Consider the following 16,544-nt stretch of genomic DNA (forward strand, 5'->3'; position numbering starts at 1 on the left):
TTTTCAGTTCATCCGCAATTTGTTTATTTCAATGCAACCAAAGGACCAAAGGATGGTTTGAAAATATAACAAAGCAATAAATGAAGGCAGCCTCACATTTAGAACAAATGCTAGTAATTTAGCCGTTTTCAGGTTGTTGCGCTGCATTACATCACCACTTTCTGGTCACTCAACAAATTGTTTTAATGAAGCTCCAGCACCGACGGCGGAGTTTTCATTTGGATACGACCGTGTGAAGAACAGGATCCGATTATGTTCTTTGCTGACTTTATCATGAAGTCGGCAATCACACGTTGTGTGAGCTGTGATTCTTACCAGGAGATTTCATCGTGTTTTCATTTTTGTGTTCTTCAAAACTGCTCTTATTGGCTTTTATATTTTCATGTTTGTTTCTCTCTTCAAAAGGCTTCGAGCTCAGAAACACAGGTCAGAGCGAGGGGAGGAAATACAAAACATCGTATCAACTTAACAAAATTGATAGTATGAAAATGATGTATAATCAGCAATTATGCATTGATACATGCCCACGTCTCTCAGTGCAGATTTTTTTTAACTATTAATTTTATTACAGTTTTAAATGCTTCAGTATGTGCTTTGATTCAGTGGAAATGCTTGAATTCAAGAGACTTCTCAGGCATTAGCAAAGCTCCAGCATCTATTCAGTGTAAATCCTGCCTCCTCATTCTCTCCTCTCATCCTTTGTATCCTTATCAAGTAGGCCAGTTGATGTGGGACAGCAAAACAAGCCTCCTCCTCTCTACTCGACGCTCCCTGTGGAACCTGCGGCAGCCCGGAACGCGGCGCCGGGAGTTCAGGAACCATCTTATCTCAGTCTCTAACCTAAACAGCCTGTGCTGCGCCGCTCGCTCCGGGGAAGATCATTTGAATATGTTTAACAATTAAGCATTTTTGCAGCATCAGGAAAATATTAAAAGGGTCTGTTTTTAAGTGAGTTCACTTATCCTTGTGTTTTCATCTTAATTGCCCGACTGCCACTGGTCTGGCCTTAAACCACATTAAAAGTGGTCGAGTTGCATTGTTTAAGGCTGGAGATGATGATTTAAACTTGTGCCGCTGGGGATTATCTTAAAGTTTTATTAAAGCTTATAAATTGTTCAATAAAATGTGCTTTACCCAACGTTTTTATCACAACATAATACTGTGGTCTGGAGCCATAAGGCCGGTGTAGGCAGCCTGAACAGTGTAAACCTCATGTGAGACTGTGTCAACACTGATTGCGTGTCATTGCACATGTTCACTTTGGAAGCGTCTTGTTTGCAGGGCTCAAGCCTTAAAACCAAAGCGACAACTAGACTGATCCCAGCGGAGTCGCACACACGAGTCGCAAAAGGGTTTCAAAAATGTTGCTGATGCGCTTCTGATGTAGACACGGTGTAATATTTGAATGTCACATCCGCAGCGTCTATTATTAATCACATCCCACTTCGCTTCAGTAAAAGTCTGTGCAGCACTTCCTGCTGTTACACGTCACACACTGATAGTAACAGAGACTAAAACTGGTCATATGTGTTTAATAAATACATGACTAAAACTCAGAGTGTGTATTCTGTGATATGACTCACACCACTTAAAGTCTAGCTGCAGCACCAGGCCCAACAGGCTTCCTTTAAACCTACTGTAAAACCACTCAGAGGCTCCGAGCTCGTAATTCAATCATAGCTGCAACGCCACTACAGCTCAGCTCGCTAATTAGCCAGTGATTCATTTACATTAATAATTAAGTGGTAAAAATAACACGGACCCACCTCCACACTGGCACCAATGAGCTTGTACTGTATGTTCTTTTCTTTCCAGAGGCGATTTCCTGTTTTACTTTTACATGTCAAATAAAAATAAAAAGATTCCACCCAGTGACAGATGAGAACCTTTTTTTTTGATAAACCTCCGAATGAACCCAGCATTGATTGGAAACCTCTGCATGATCCTTCCGTTATATAATTCTTTATTAATTTATCAGCTTTCTTTCCATTTTATCCTTCAGTGAGCCTTTAGGACGTGTATTTTTCATTTGGGTCGTTTCATTCCGCGGTGATTAACAGCGATTTAGCATCCTCCTTATAGTGCGATTTGGGAGACGAGTTCACAAAAAGAATATTTGTATTTCAAATCAAGCGAGTCTGGAAAAAAGTGCATTATAATAACAGCATTTGTGCTAAATGACATTTAAGATGTTGGTGGTTTTTATGTGGAGCCTCATAAAAGACTAGTGACATTTTCATCAAGATTCTTTTAAATAGGTTTTTAATCCATTAGCGACGGTGCTTGACTAGAAACACAAAACATCACAGGAACTTCACCTACTGTCGCCGACAGATTTAGCACGTTTTAGCCTCACAGGTAACACATTATCTGCCTGACGGCGCCAACACAACGACACAACCGTGGCAGACGTGGTACATGTCTATGACCAGTGAGGCGCGAGGCCCCAGCGGGTACATTACGAACAATAACTGTCATTAAGCCGTCTTTAATATTCACACTCAGAAACAACCGTGACTAATTTATCTTCTCTGGTGATAACAGACTTCATGAAAAAAGATTTATTCAGCTTTCAGCTTGCTTTTAAGATAACGTTCTTATAGATGGGAGTCAGAAGTTTAAAAAAAATGACTTAGCGTTTCAGTAAATCACTTCATGATGGTTATTTAGTGTTGATTTAAATTTTCAAACCAGTAATGGTGTTATTACTTTGACAAACATTTAATATGATTTCAATCAAGAACTGATATAATAACTTGAACTGGAAATATTCTGCAATTTGTATAAAAGTTTGTAAGTGTTTTTATGAGGTCTTTTGTTATATTGATTTATTTGGACAAGGACGAATGGGATGACATTACAAGGAGCTCCTCCAATGGCATTTCAGTAAAGGCCACGCAAGAACATCACTGATACACATGTTAAGGCAAATGATGAGTTTACTTAAAACCAGACAAGAAACGGTATCAAGTCCAAAATGTGCTGGAGGCTGTGTTTGAGCGCACGTGGCCGTTAAAAAGCATCCACCACGCAGCCCATTATTTTTAATTAGCCCGACCTCTCGGCCTGTTAAAGCTCCTTTTAGATAAGGCTGCTCCGTGTCAACAACCATTTGCACCTGACGAAGACAGCGGCGCTTCCAAAGAGCACCGCTGTAGATCATTAAGAGGAACGGAATCTGCAGAAGGAGCTCACGGCGTCTGCACGCCTGATTATGGAACCTGAGGCGCTAATGTGCAGCCTGGCGGCGCGAGCACGCCTCAGTCATTCTCTGCCACGCGACGTGTTGATGGTGAGAAGCACGGCCCACGCAAATGAATGTGTACCCATAAACACACACACACACGCACACACACACACACACACACACACACACACACACACACACACACACACACACACACACACACACATATAAACATATTCACACCCACCGGTGGGAAGAGAGGATTCTGAGATTAGCTATTATTTTCCTGAGACGACGCGGAACCAACGTACACAGAGCTAAAATAAACCCTGACCCGCTGTGACTGACACTTCTGGGTGATTTGTAGCGACACCCGAGCGAACTTCGACTTGATGTAGATCAAACAGTCTTTTTTTTTGCTGTGGAGCTGCTTGAACACGCGCAGCGATGAAACAGGGGCTGTTTATGCTAACGTTAGCCTCAGCCCCGTGTTAGCATTCGCCATTAGCGCTCACGAGCTACAACTCAATTAAGTCAGTCGCCCAAATTAATGAGGAGGGTTGTTTAATGTAGACTGGGGCTAATAAGTGATAATGAGCGCTTTGAGCCCGAGAGCGGAAAAAAGGATCCACATTTACACCCCCCATCCTTGTCTCACAAAAATCTACTTTGATTTTCTTTCTACTTCATACTCCGAGGCGTTCGTTTTCCATCTCTTTAGCGCGCTCACCTTCCTGTTAGCACTGAGTCTTTTCTTATTTTGAATATGTGCTGATGCAGCCATTGAAGCTGCAGAGCAATAAGCATTTCAAACGAGCGTTTGGCTTCTTAAGCCGCAAAATCCACAGATTCTCCCGCATGTTTGACTTCCTGCAAACAGCTGTTGCTGCTTCTCAAACTCATATCAATCTGCCTTGAAAGTGTTGAGAATCACAACACAATTAGAAACGACCCAGCTTTTCCTCCTAAATCACTACAGACGGGAAAACAGAACAAATTTGGCAGACCGCTGTTTTTCTCAGCCGCCTTAAACCTTTGAGCAACGGCGTTAGCCTCAATTTAAGGTGATTTTTCCTGTTCGAACACATAATTGCAAGGGCGGCGAAGTGTGAGCGCGACTGACTTCGCGAGAGGGCGAGAGATACGAAGGCCTGAATATATGAATAATCGTGCGGACGTGTTTACGTCTGATAAGAGAACAGCGCGCGAGCAAAGCCGTGTGTTCGTATGTTGCAAATTTGCATCAAACGAACAGTTTCCCCTCAGAAACTCGCACGCAGGGTTAATCCCACAACCATCCTGTCGTGTACAGACTAGTGGAGAAGGAAAGTGTGATCTCGAAAGCTTTTTCCAACACAAAACAAAAAAAGAGGCAAGAGATTGATTTTATCATTTCACTAGTTTTCCCCAGAGTTGACGGACTTAGCATAAAGACGCCAGTAAAGCCAGCGAACACGCAGCTCATGCATGAAGCTCTGGGCTGCAGCCGGAATGAATGCGGATCCCGGCGCACGGGCCCATCACACACTGACACAGATTCCCCCTGACCACCCCCAGCTGCACACCACAGGCGACCTTCCTCCCCCGTCTGCCTCCTCACGCCCACGCGGCAGAGGAGCGAGCACATTTATTCCCTCTCTCTCTCTCTCGCTCGCTCGCCTAAACACTCAGCTGGATCCGAGCCTCTTTTTATTCAACTTTTGCTCCCTCCCATCGCTGCCACGGAGCCGTTCTCTTTCTTCTTCATCCTCCCTCCTCCTGCTACCAACTGTGGGTGTTTGCCTCTTCAAACCGCCTCCCGTTCTCTCCGGACTCTTCCCTCTGTGTCACTTTCCCAGTCTTCCTCTGTGAGCGTCTCTCAGTCGTCTCCGTTTCCTCTGCAAAGTGCTCTCTCCGTGTTTATTTATTGACCGACGCATCACAAACACACACCGGGCAGAGTTTGACTCATATTCTAGGCAGCGGGAATGGAAATTAGGTTCACGCTCAGGCTGGTGCCAGTTCTCGCCGATGGATTGCTTTGTTCAGACTTCTCGTGCATAAGGGACCGTAAGCAGGCAAACATCAGGGGTTCAAAAGCCTCGTTCTTACAGAAATGTGCCTGCGATTCTCAGGGCGCGTGGAGGAGTAGACTGTGACTGGAGCTAGACAGGCTGGAGGCTCCCATCAGAGCAGGGATGAACTGTGATATGTGCAAACCAAGGCCCCACAGCTGTGGATGGAGATGTATTCAACAGAAATATTACAATATAGTGATTATCATCATCGTGGTAATTTTCCTTTTTGTGTCCACATTGTGAAAACAACAATAAAATGTGTAATGTGTGTCTATGACAGACACATGAGTCAGGAGTGAGACTGAGCCAAGGTCAGTTAAGATGGGCGAGACCAGGCCTACACACTCGAGTAGTCAGTAATTGACTGTAATTAAATGCTGTGGTCCAGTAGGGACTTAAGCTGGATGAACCTGATTTGAGCTGAAAGTAAAATGCGTGATTTAATTTGACCCGAGTGCGTGCGAGCTGCAGGTGCGAGACATTCTCAGCACTTTCCATTTTGCCAAGCGGAGGAAATGAAATGCTGCGCGCGGCCCGAGTCGGACCGCATCAGTATTACTGTATGTCCAATATCCCTCAGAGATTAATGGCGCTGATCAGACTGGCTTTGATTTACGTGACATCACTGTCTGCCCGAGTCAAGTGTGAAGCAGGACCACGCACACGTGGATATTATAAGGAACAAATAAATAAAGCAGTGTAGGACTCAGCAGCTTGTACTGACAACAGAGGGATGGGTTTATTAGTCCACAAACTGATCATTTGTTCTGTTTGCTTTCCTGTCGGCTGCTCTGGAACCAAACCTACTGTAATAAACTCAAGCAGGAACGTCTGGCCGGCTGCTGTCGGTGCAGCCCGGCCTCCCTCAGACCAGGCTCACTCATCACTTTCCCTCCTGGCTGGTGGTTTTCCAGGCACGTCCGGCTCGTGGGGGGGGGGGGGGGGGGGGGGGGGGGGGGGGGGTAGACCCAGGACTCGGTGCAGGGATCATCTCGCTCGTCTGAGCCAGGATTCCACGGCTGCGTCTCCATCCTGACTGGGCTGCTCCTGCTGGGAACGATAGCAGACCCAGAACCTCTGCTTTGGACTAAGAGGGCTGTTTTTAAAAATGTCTCATTTGTGTTTAAACTGCAGCGTGTTGTAAAAGCTGTTGATTTCAAATTCACTTATTTCATGCTTTCACAGACTTATTCAGCGGAGAGGTTAATGCAGCGCTGACCAGGCCGCGTGCATAAATCTGCAAACACTTATTGCATCAAAAGCTTTTAGTCCAAGCAAAGTGTTCAAAGGTCATAAATGCTTCCCGTTAACATACTGCTGCAAAAATGTCAAAACCTTCAATCAGAATTCAGAGTTCCCTGTAGTAAAATCTTCACTCTTAAGTCCTGGCTGCTCGTCGCGAAACACTAAAACACCCTTAATAAAATAAACTGAAGCCAGGTTTCAGTTGAGTAAACTGAGGACTCTGACACCGAGTGCTTTTGCTCTTTCATACATCCACCGAAGCAGAGGAAAGCGTTCCATCGTGTGCAGACCAGCGGATGCTACGACGGAAGCAACGCAATGTTATCACGTAAGTGGAGACAAGACCGCTCTGTGTTCCTCAAAGAGACTGAATGACGGCTGAAGTCGGCTTCTGTTTCAAGTCAGCGTTTCTGCGTCTGGATTGTTCTGGCTTCACCGGACGAGTCGCATTATGCAGCAGGAATCCACACGTGTTTGCAGAGGGTTTATGCCGTGACATAGTGTGGCAGCTTAAACCGAAGGCGGGTGATCGCACGTTTGCAGCAATTAATGAGGCAGAGGCCGTTAAAATCACTGAACACTTAACAGCAGGATTAAATCACCACAGAGTCAACAAAATAAGAATGGACAAGTACAAATTGGTCTTGATTTTTAAATGCCACCGGAAATACAATGACCACACACACACGCACACACACACACACACACACACACACACACACAGCTGTAATCATGAGATAATGTATGGAGGTGCACGCTGCATATCCACAGTCCTGCATAATTCCATAAAGCATCAAACGCTTTGTTTTGGTTTCATTCGGAGCCGCTTGCTTTTCTATTGTCACTGTTGCTGGCAGCCGCAGTGAGGAGCATTAAATGGACACAAACACTTCATGTTGTTTTTGGCAGCGGAGGTGAGATTTTCCATCTGGGCCTCAATCTTCCCGAGATAAATCCACCTCCAGGACGAGTGACGCACACACACGCACACACACACACACACACACACACACACACACACACACACACACACACACACACACACACACACACACACACACACACACACACACCTGTTTGCCTGTTGGTTCTGACACTTCCTCCTCCGACTTTAAACCTCCTGCAAACAGTCTATTCAAAAGCCCAGGACGGAATCCAGTAAATACACAACACGCTCCCGGAGCTGACGGCGTTCCCTGCAGGGCAGCGCTCCGCTGGATATGACGGCGACAGCTTTAATCGTTCTCCCCGTCGCTTCTCGAATCTACAAATGTCATGAAGCTCTTACTGGGAAGATCCGAGCAGCAGCGCAGATTGTGCAGTAACAAGCGTTTTGTATTGTGTGAGATCCATTCTGCAGAGCCTCCTTTTAAAACGCAGGGACTCTGTTGCTGCTGCAACATGATTATGATTATTGCTGCTAATCAGTCACTTCCACTGCAGACAATGTAAACACAACAGCTCCAAGGACGTTGTTACAGCTCAGCCAACAGGCAGCGTGCTCTGATCACGCCTGATTCCCTCGGCCTCTGGTTCTAGTTCAGATGCCAGAGCCATAAAGTCTCCACCATTTTGGGATCCACTCCCTTTAAGTTTGACCTAACGCTAAGAATGTGCCTCACAGGAGGCAGGAGACGGATCGAACCAACGCCGCACCTCCGAGAGCATAAACGCCAGGTTGCACCTGATGCTGAGGCTGAGTTTGATAGAAATGATTTTCCATCCAAATGTTTCCTCATACGTTAAAAAAACCCACACGTGCGTGTGTTCGTCGGTTAAACCGCTCACAAATCAGCAGCTCGGCTCCTTTAATTAATCTGTGTGTGCTGAGTTACAACATCTCACAGCGATGCATTAAAATTGTGCCTGAGGCATAAGTAATTGATTTCCTGCAGTAAAAGGCGCAGCGCTCTCTTATGGATGTTCTGACGAAAACTTACTTCATCTCCGTTCGCGAGGGGCCTTTTAAGTGCACACCCAGAAACAAATCACTACAGCGGTCCCTTCAAAACGTGCTGTAACAGAGACGGAACCAACGATAAATGCGCATTTGTCAACATTCCTTCCTGCAGAACATCATAAAAACACAGGTTCAGTTTATTTATTATTATTCGGATGCTGCAGTAACAGTGTGACAATGACGAAGCTCTTGCTGGAAACCTAAACAAATCAAAGTGACGGCTGCAGCTCAGTAAATCAACGTGTACATTAAACTATCCGGCCGCTGATGCACGAACGAAGGGAAGAGGCAGAACTTTGTCCGAAGGCGTCGCAGCAGCCCTGACCCACGACTCCGGCCTCTTCTCCGTCACCATTACACAGTTTGCCGTGTAGTTCAAAGACGGCTGAGCGCGTCCGCCATCGACCCGTCGCGTCTCTGGACGCTTCCAGTGCAGCGCTCCTTGACTTCGTGTTCTACACCCTCCTACTTTTCTACTGCACGTTTAAGAGTTTGTGCCAGATGTAAAAAAAGATGTAAAAAAATAAAAATATCACACGAGCATCTCATCCGTTCATTCTTAAGCCAAACTAGAAAAAAAATATGAAACAATGTTCCTCTTTTTAAAAACTCCGCAAGCACAGAATCAAAGAACAACTCAAGTACCAACCTAATTAAGAAGAAGCGAGGAGACAGATAAGACGACGAGCGCTTCTCATTTCCCCTCCTGCTTTTTATTGCTCTGTGATATAAGCTGCATGTTACACCTTGGCAACAACATTAGTCAATTAAAACACCGACCGAGTGGGCGGCGCGTTACCTGAACGACGATAAGGTTCTAGTGAAAACCAGGACCAGTGTGATGATGATGTGATGGGGCACACGTTAAAGCATCAAATAGCTTCTTAACGATTCTCTACTGAATAATACGGACTCAAAAGTTGCCATCGCACGCAGGATTGTATTCACTTGAGCTGGTTCTAAATGTTTAGGCCTAAATATGTTAATAAAAGTTTAGTTTATTGTACGAATGCCCTGCGGTGATTTGGTAATTAAAACTTTAATTAATTCAATATCATTGTCGGGGTCTTGTAAAGGAGCACATGGAGCTCATTATGCAGTAATTGTGTGCAATTTAAAGTCTATTTCACACTCGAGCGAGCTGCTAAACTTTGTCCCTTTGCTTGCAGCTAGTTGTTTACACGCACAGAGCAACGCAATGAACCCTGGGTAAAATCCGCGTCGGACTGGGGCAGATGTCACGCGACTGACAAGCAGGGGGGCGTGGCCAGCTGGCTGAGGAGGAGCGATGACGTCATCACGTTTTTCCTCTCAAAACAGCACTGGAGCTAAATACATTAGCAAAGGTTCAGCTGGACGTGGAGTGACACCTGCACTTGGTCCCAGGGGGTAAAATTAAGTGAACACAATACACTAGGATCTAGAATAGAAGAAGATGAGAAAGACAAACCCCTCTTGGAACCCAGGAGGATGATGGTGACTGAATTTCCTCCCCACTATAAAGTCCTCCTCAATCTTCTGGTTTGATGGGTTCATAAAGCGACTTGTTGGACGTCTTCAAATCCTTCATCGCTCCTGTGAGGCCGCGTGCGAGATGCTGAACAGTGGGTGGACGAGCGGCCAATCACAAGCGGATGAGAGTGTGGAGGTGAATTTCCTCACCTGGATACACACACACACACACACACACACACACACACACACACACACACACACACACACACACACACACGCACGCACGCACACACAGTGGAGGACAGACCAAAGACGACATGAACGAAACCAAAGGAGGAAAAAAGAATGAAACAATATATGGAAACAAATGTGTTCAATCTTTGACTCAGGATGTGAAGAATAACTACGAGACGTCCTCAGCAGAGAAGAGATAAACACGAAGAGGAGGGTGAGTCAGTGCTACACAAACTAACAAAGCACTGCCCTGGAATCCGCTTTAGAGCTTAATGTGTGTGGTTTGTTGATTTCCACAGAGACAAGAGAACTGTCACTCATCACATTTACAAACTATTTCCTGCAACATGACGAGCTGCTTCCTACACGTCTGTGTCACGGTGTGAATGAAGGACTGACATCTGGCCGAAGCCTGAAACTGGTGCAGCCGTGGGCAGAAGGTATGTGTCCTGTATGGAGCCTCAGTGAGGCCGGGCCGGTCCGGTCCGGTCCGGTCCGGTCCGGTCCGGTCCGGTCCGGTCCATACGAAGTCTGCTTCCGCTCGCTTCCTTCAAACTGAGGGAAGTGCACAGTCGCCGGCATCTGCTCGTTCCGAGATGAACCAGAGCAGAGAAGACGCCTCGTTCACTCGTCGTTACTCAGAACTCGAATCTGATTTGCTCCCGCGTGCAAATACGTCAAAGCTCGCATTTTAAAGGATCTCTCATCAAACCCACTAACGTGTCCCGCACCAGATCAGACCAGCTGATCGCTTCAGTTGGTCTGAGGTTTTTGATCTCCAGGTTTTAAATCTCCAGGAAACCGCAGCGGTCCTTCCTTTGTTTATATGTGACGCAGGTTTATTTTAAGGATTTGAATGTAGGCCACAAATTTTGCAGCAGCACTGGAGTGGAAAACGTGGCAGCCCATCCATAAAAAACACGAGAAATGTCACAGAACAATGTGAAATTGATATTTGAGCAACAAATTTGGAGCCAGTTTGAAAATTTGTTTTTTTTTTCAATAAATTGCTCAATAAAATGTTGCTAATGTTATCGTCATGACAGCATCATTTGAATTCAGCTATAAAACACTTTTTGCCATAAAGCTTTTACTTATAAAACCTGTTCCTTGTACATTCTTAATTTATTTCAGTGCTTGCGTTCATTAAATCCATTTTCTGATTATTCTGTTTATTAAACTTCCTGTTTAATGTATAAAGGAGGCAACATTTAAACCACTGACGCGTTCTGACTGTTTTATTTAAAACCTTTTCTTGTTCCACACTAAATATTTGAACACTGCCTGACGCAGACAGTGGATGAAACCTTCAAAGGCTTTGACGTTTTCCTCCCTCACGTGCTCTCGTTCTTCGTCCTCCTCGTGGCGGCGCCTCGGCCTCTTTAACAGGCACACGCGCAGCTTCCATGCCTTTTTCAGGGACGCTGATGGAGGGAAAAGAGGCAATTCCCGCGCCGGCGTGAGTGCGAGGGAGAAAAAGGCCGATGGAGAACGGAGAAGTGGCCGAGGCGGCGGCTTCGGTGAAATAGAGTTCACACTCTGTGATTATGCTGCTGCACTACGGCGGCGGGGAGGATTGGCTCGCTGTTGTCATCGCTCGTGGCCCATTGTTTCCTGTAGAGCTGATGAAGGTGGGCAGTCGGCGCCGAGCGGAGAGGCAGCCAGGAATAAAGGAGGCGACGCGGAAGCCTGCGCGGCTCGCTGCCAATCTCTCAAACATGTAAATGGATGCGAGACCACCTCCACTGTGACTTCATGGCAGCGCGTATGGGATTTGCGTGGGCTGCGTATAGTGTGCGTCGATGGTAGAAGCGTTGGGCCCATTGACTCCAACCAGTGCAGCTATAGGTGCAGCGACGCTGTAGAAACAGCGCGATGAGCCCAAATCTTGATTAGGACTCCTGGCACATGTTTGAAATCTCCACAGACCAAAGTTTCCTTATTTTACTTTTCAGGGCTGCAGATAATTTCCTGCCAAGGCTTCGCACGCTTCACGTGTGCTCTACTGTTTCTCCAAAGGAACCGAGGAACTGTGCTGGAACGCGGGTACTTAAAGTTTTAGAGCTGTAAAAAGAAAGGGGTGGGGGGGTGGGGGGGGGGGGGGGGGGGGGGGGGGGGGTAGTCACTTCCTTTGTGCCATTGGCCTTGATTTGCTCAGTAATATGAGAGTTTAACATAAAAGCGTGCACCTGCAGAAAATGTCACATAAGTGATGTATTGTATTGTCTGATCAGATGTGAAATTACTTCAACACATCAGCAACGTTTTCCAGAATAAGAGCACGTAATGAAAACCTGGTGTCTTGTTTCCTTGTTTACTTTAATTCAGCCTCAAAATGGGCAGTTTGTAATTTACCTGTCATCAGGAAACACATCTCTCAGGATATAAAATGTGTTTAAATGTGCTATTTTTTGGCCACTAAAAACCTAAAAGCAAGCATTAAATGTGAAAGCTTCATCCCGAGTGTTTGGCCATTGTGGGCTCATGAAACGTCATGAAACCTTATGTAAGCGTACGTCGGCGTGGCTGAGAATACGTGAGCGCGTTTCCAGAGGGGCCACAGACGACGAGCGGAGAAGCACAGAAAGAAAACGTTCCCACAGGGAGCGCGAGGATGATGATGGCGCCATATTCAGAGCATGACATTTGAACACGGCCCAGATCTCTAACCAGCCCCATCGCCATGGTGACAGGAGGGGAGACGTAAAAGAAAAAAATGGCCCCTTTGAACTGTTTACTACTGGATAACTGTCACAGCTGACAGTCAGCGACTCGCTGCTGCTCAACGAGGGGACTTTTCCAGCTGTCCTTTGACCGCGGCTGCAAAACGCTGGCTCCGCGGCGCTTTGGCTCGCAGGAATCCAACGCAGGAGGAGTTCGGCCGTGAACGCCTCCGAGCGGAAGGTTGCGCTTCGCGCGGCACCGCGCGCTAGAGTGTCTCCTCCAAACGGGCCTCTGCAGACTTCAGTCTCATGATGAATGCAGCAGCATCATCAGCATCAGAAATAGACACCACAACTCCGTGTCTATTCATATCTCATTAGGACTAATATGAAAGGCACACAAACACCTCGACGCGAGGCGTTTTGGCCGCTTGTTCAGGGCCCGGCGACGGATCAGAACCAGCCCCCGTCTGGGCCGCTAGCGCCTCGTGTGGCTGTTTGCTGTTTGCGTGAGCGTCCAAGGAGTTCGCTTTCATATTATTTGCTTACTGATTCGGTCTTTTGCTCTGTGAGTAAATGGCCTCAGGCCGTTAAGCCCCGAGCTCCTGCTTCATCGAATGGTTTTAAACGTATGTTCTGTGTTTCATCAACACAAAACAAAGCCTGTGACGTCGCGTGTGGTGTGAACGGCGGCGGAGGAGCTGATGAATGGATTCCAGCCTCTGATTGGAGGAACACAGCGGATGCTGGTAATCACATCACCAGTAACAGTGTGTGTGTAGGGTCCAGGGTTATGACTGAGAGCTAGTGGCGCACGCGATGGGAACATTTCAAGTCCGTTTTGAATATTTGATGACATCACAGCGAGGCGACAGCGGGCGCAGCCTTCATGGAGTCAGACATATTCTGATTCAACGGGCAGTAGAACACGCACACTTAGATTTAATGTTTGCTATATATTTTATTGTGTATTACAATGACAGATTGGTTTTGTGAAGTCACCACCATGAAATAAAAAGGTTTCCAAACCCCAAATCCAATTCGGCTCCAAGCCCTCAGTCAGACTCAGGCTGCACCGTCGTCCTCAACATTCATCAGAGGGACGCGTGAGGACCAAAGAGCAGCTCCTCGCTCATTTCGAAGCATCAATGCTGCCACCAGGAGGTCTTTACGTACATGTCCTGTACCAGCTTTACTCCCCATCCCCATTGTGGCCTCACATACACAGCAATGTGTGTCTCTTTCACATATTGGTTTCTTTTTATCGCGTCTTCTATATGAAAAAAAAGGGAAAATGACAATCTGATTGTCTTGAGCCGCAAAGCGCTGAGAGCAGAACCAGGACACGATAAGAAGCCGCGGATGAGAATAAAAAACAATGGCAGAAATGTGATACATAATGGTTGAAGATGAGCGATATGAGAGCATAAACTGAGTGCAGTCAGTGGGTCTGCGATGGCTGAGAGGCCTGAGGGGAGCAACACAGGCAGGTCTCAGCCTCTAAATAATGAGCAGGGCTTCAGGTTAAGAATTGATGCAGCAGACAACAACATCAGTCCTCATAAAACGTACATCTAAATATTTGCAGGATGGATAAAAAAGAAGCCAAGGACAAAGAAGGGCGGGGAAGAATGAATAAGTCTGAAAACAAAAAGATGCACAACAACGGTGACTGGGAGGAGAATCCACAAAGTGACTCCTTTCACGGGCGAAAATGAAAAATTCAACAATAAGACTAAAATATTGTGTTATCTGCATTATCTCCCGCATCACGACCTGCATATTAATGCAAACGATGTGTTCTTAGGGGCCTGGAAACATTTACTCTCAGCGCGTACTTTGAAAGGACCCAAATGGAAACCTGTTGACTGGAGGGGCCGCGCCGCCGTCTCCCAGGCCTGAACCTCATAATATATTGAATTGTAAGCAATTTCCCTTCTAATGAATTATATTCACACGAGTGCTGATAGAAAAAGGCGAATCAATTCTTTGTTATGTGCTTCAGGCGCCGCTGTCCCTCCAGGGCTTCTATCCTGATGTGCCATTACAGTTTTCATTATCAAACCTCTCAGAGTTTACAATGAGGCCGTATTAAAAGTTATGCTGCTCTCTAAGTATTTTAATTTCCAGGTTGCAGCTCAGCCCAAAGACCTCGCACCGTGGCTTGTTACCATTATTCTGAAGGGTCTGCCGCATAATTGTACCCGGCGCTCGCGGCGGACCGGGGACTGTTGAATATGTATCGCGTTCAGCCAATTCTCACGGTGTCAACGAGTTGGAGGCGAACCGGAGGTTTGTTCTGCTCAGAGCTGCGTGTGTTCAGGTGTTCGCTTTGTTTTTCTTAAGACTTTGGACTTTCTGTGGTGGTCGCGTTGGTCCAGGAGTAAACTCAAATGCTCTTTTCAAGGATGTCTCCAATGCTGCGGAGACGAACGGCGACAGCAATCAAACCGGGAGCGCCATGAATTCAGCGGCTCCAAATATGAAGTCGATAATGCGCGTAAACAAAAGGTTTTCATTAGAGACCAACAGTACAACGCTCATTCATTATTAATGACCACACGGGCACAAGGCAGCGTTCCATCTGAGATGCTGCTGCTGCGTTGCTCAAAGTCCAATATGGAGGCGATGTCAGAGAGAGCTCGCACCGCGGCAGCTGCGAGCGACTGGAGGTCAAAGGTCAAAGCGGCCTCTAGTGGCACCGCGCTCCTCCAGCAAACCAATGACACGCGCAGTTAATGACGTCATCCACATCAAACCCGTTGCTTCTCATGCTATGGCTCCTGCGCGTCTCTCATCATTATTTGTTTGCTGTTCCGGCTCCGCGTCTGTCTGGTTCTGAGTCAGAGTGAGAGAGGACCCGCCTCTAACCTACAATATATAATTTGGAGTTTTTATTCCGCTCGGAGAAAAAACAATTAAAAAGTTCTTCATTTCCTGCTGATTTCTCCGAAATGAAATCCACAGCCTTATCACAGTCTTTGAGATTTCCAGCACACCCCACCTACATAAACACAAACTCACTCAGATTAATATTCCAGACGAGGATGTGGAGCTCAAATGAGGCTGGGTGCGATTTGGACCCGATAGGAATCCAGGGGGACGTAAACAGCGTCGCTCGCAGCGGGCGGCTGCTTCCTGCTCGTCACAGACGCACGTCTGTGTCAAAGTGCCATCTAGTGTTCAAACGGCTCCGCCTCCGTCGCCGCTCTCTGTGGTGATGAACGCAGCCCCTCAGCGCCAGTCGCTGGGCCTCTATTTCCGTCCAGGCCGCGAGTTTGGTGCCAATAGAAGATCAGGTTGATGCGGAGCAATTTCCATCGATGAGTTAAACGTTCCTCCCATGAACAACCTTTTCTTACACTCTACTTGAAAAGCTATGACACACAAACAGCTTTTTCATTTATTTCACACTTTTCAGTGCTTCTGTGCAGCCCGCTCTCCTCCATTTTTCCATTTGCCGGCGTCCCCTGGATTTGTTTTGGCAGCTACTTCCCAAATGGGACTTTCAAATTGCCGCACGGTGCTCGGATGAATATTTGCCTCCACGTGAAATTTGGATTTGGCCGCAGCGAGCGCAGACGGACCTGGAGCTCGTCCCTTTTCCGGCCTCCTGAAACCAAACTAAAAGCACCAAACAGCGGCCTTTTGTGCCCGATGAACGCGCATGAAGGCGCAGCGGCGCGGAGGGAGGAGGCGGGAGGACGAGGACGAGTGGTGCAGGTTAAAATCAGGAAAGAAAC

The 16,544-nt window shown here is 46.8% G+C and overlaps 1 long non-coding RNA gene across 1 annotated transcript; it reads left to right on the forward strand.

Annotated features, from left to right (window-relative positions):
• Window positions 1-9,696: 9,696 nt before the first annotated feature.
• LOC114866405 (uncharacterized) lies at window positions 9,697-11,330 on the forward strand. The gene is made up of 3 exons (XR_003787696.3): window positions 9,697-10,097; window positions 10,294-10,352; window positions 10,438-11,330. It is a non-coding gene; the product is annotated as an uncharacterized LOC114866405 (long non-coding RNA).
• Window positions 11,331-16,544: the final 5,214 nt, after the last annotated feature.

Source organism: Betta splendens, chromosome 12 (assembly GCF_900634795.4).
Source record: "Betta splendens chromosome 12, fBetSpl5.4, whole genome shotgun sequence".
NCBI lineage: Eukaryota > Metazoa > Chordata > Actinopteri > Anabantiformes > Osphronemidae > Betta > Betta splendens.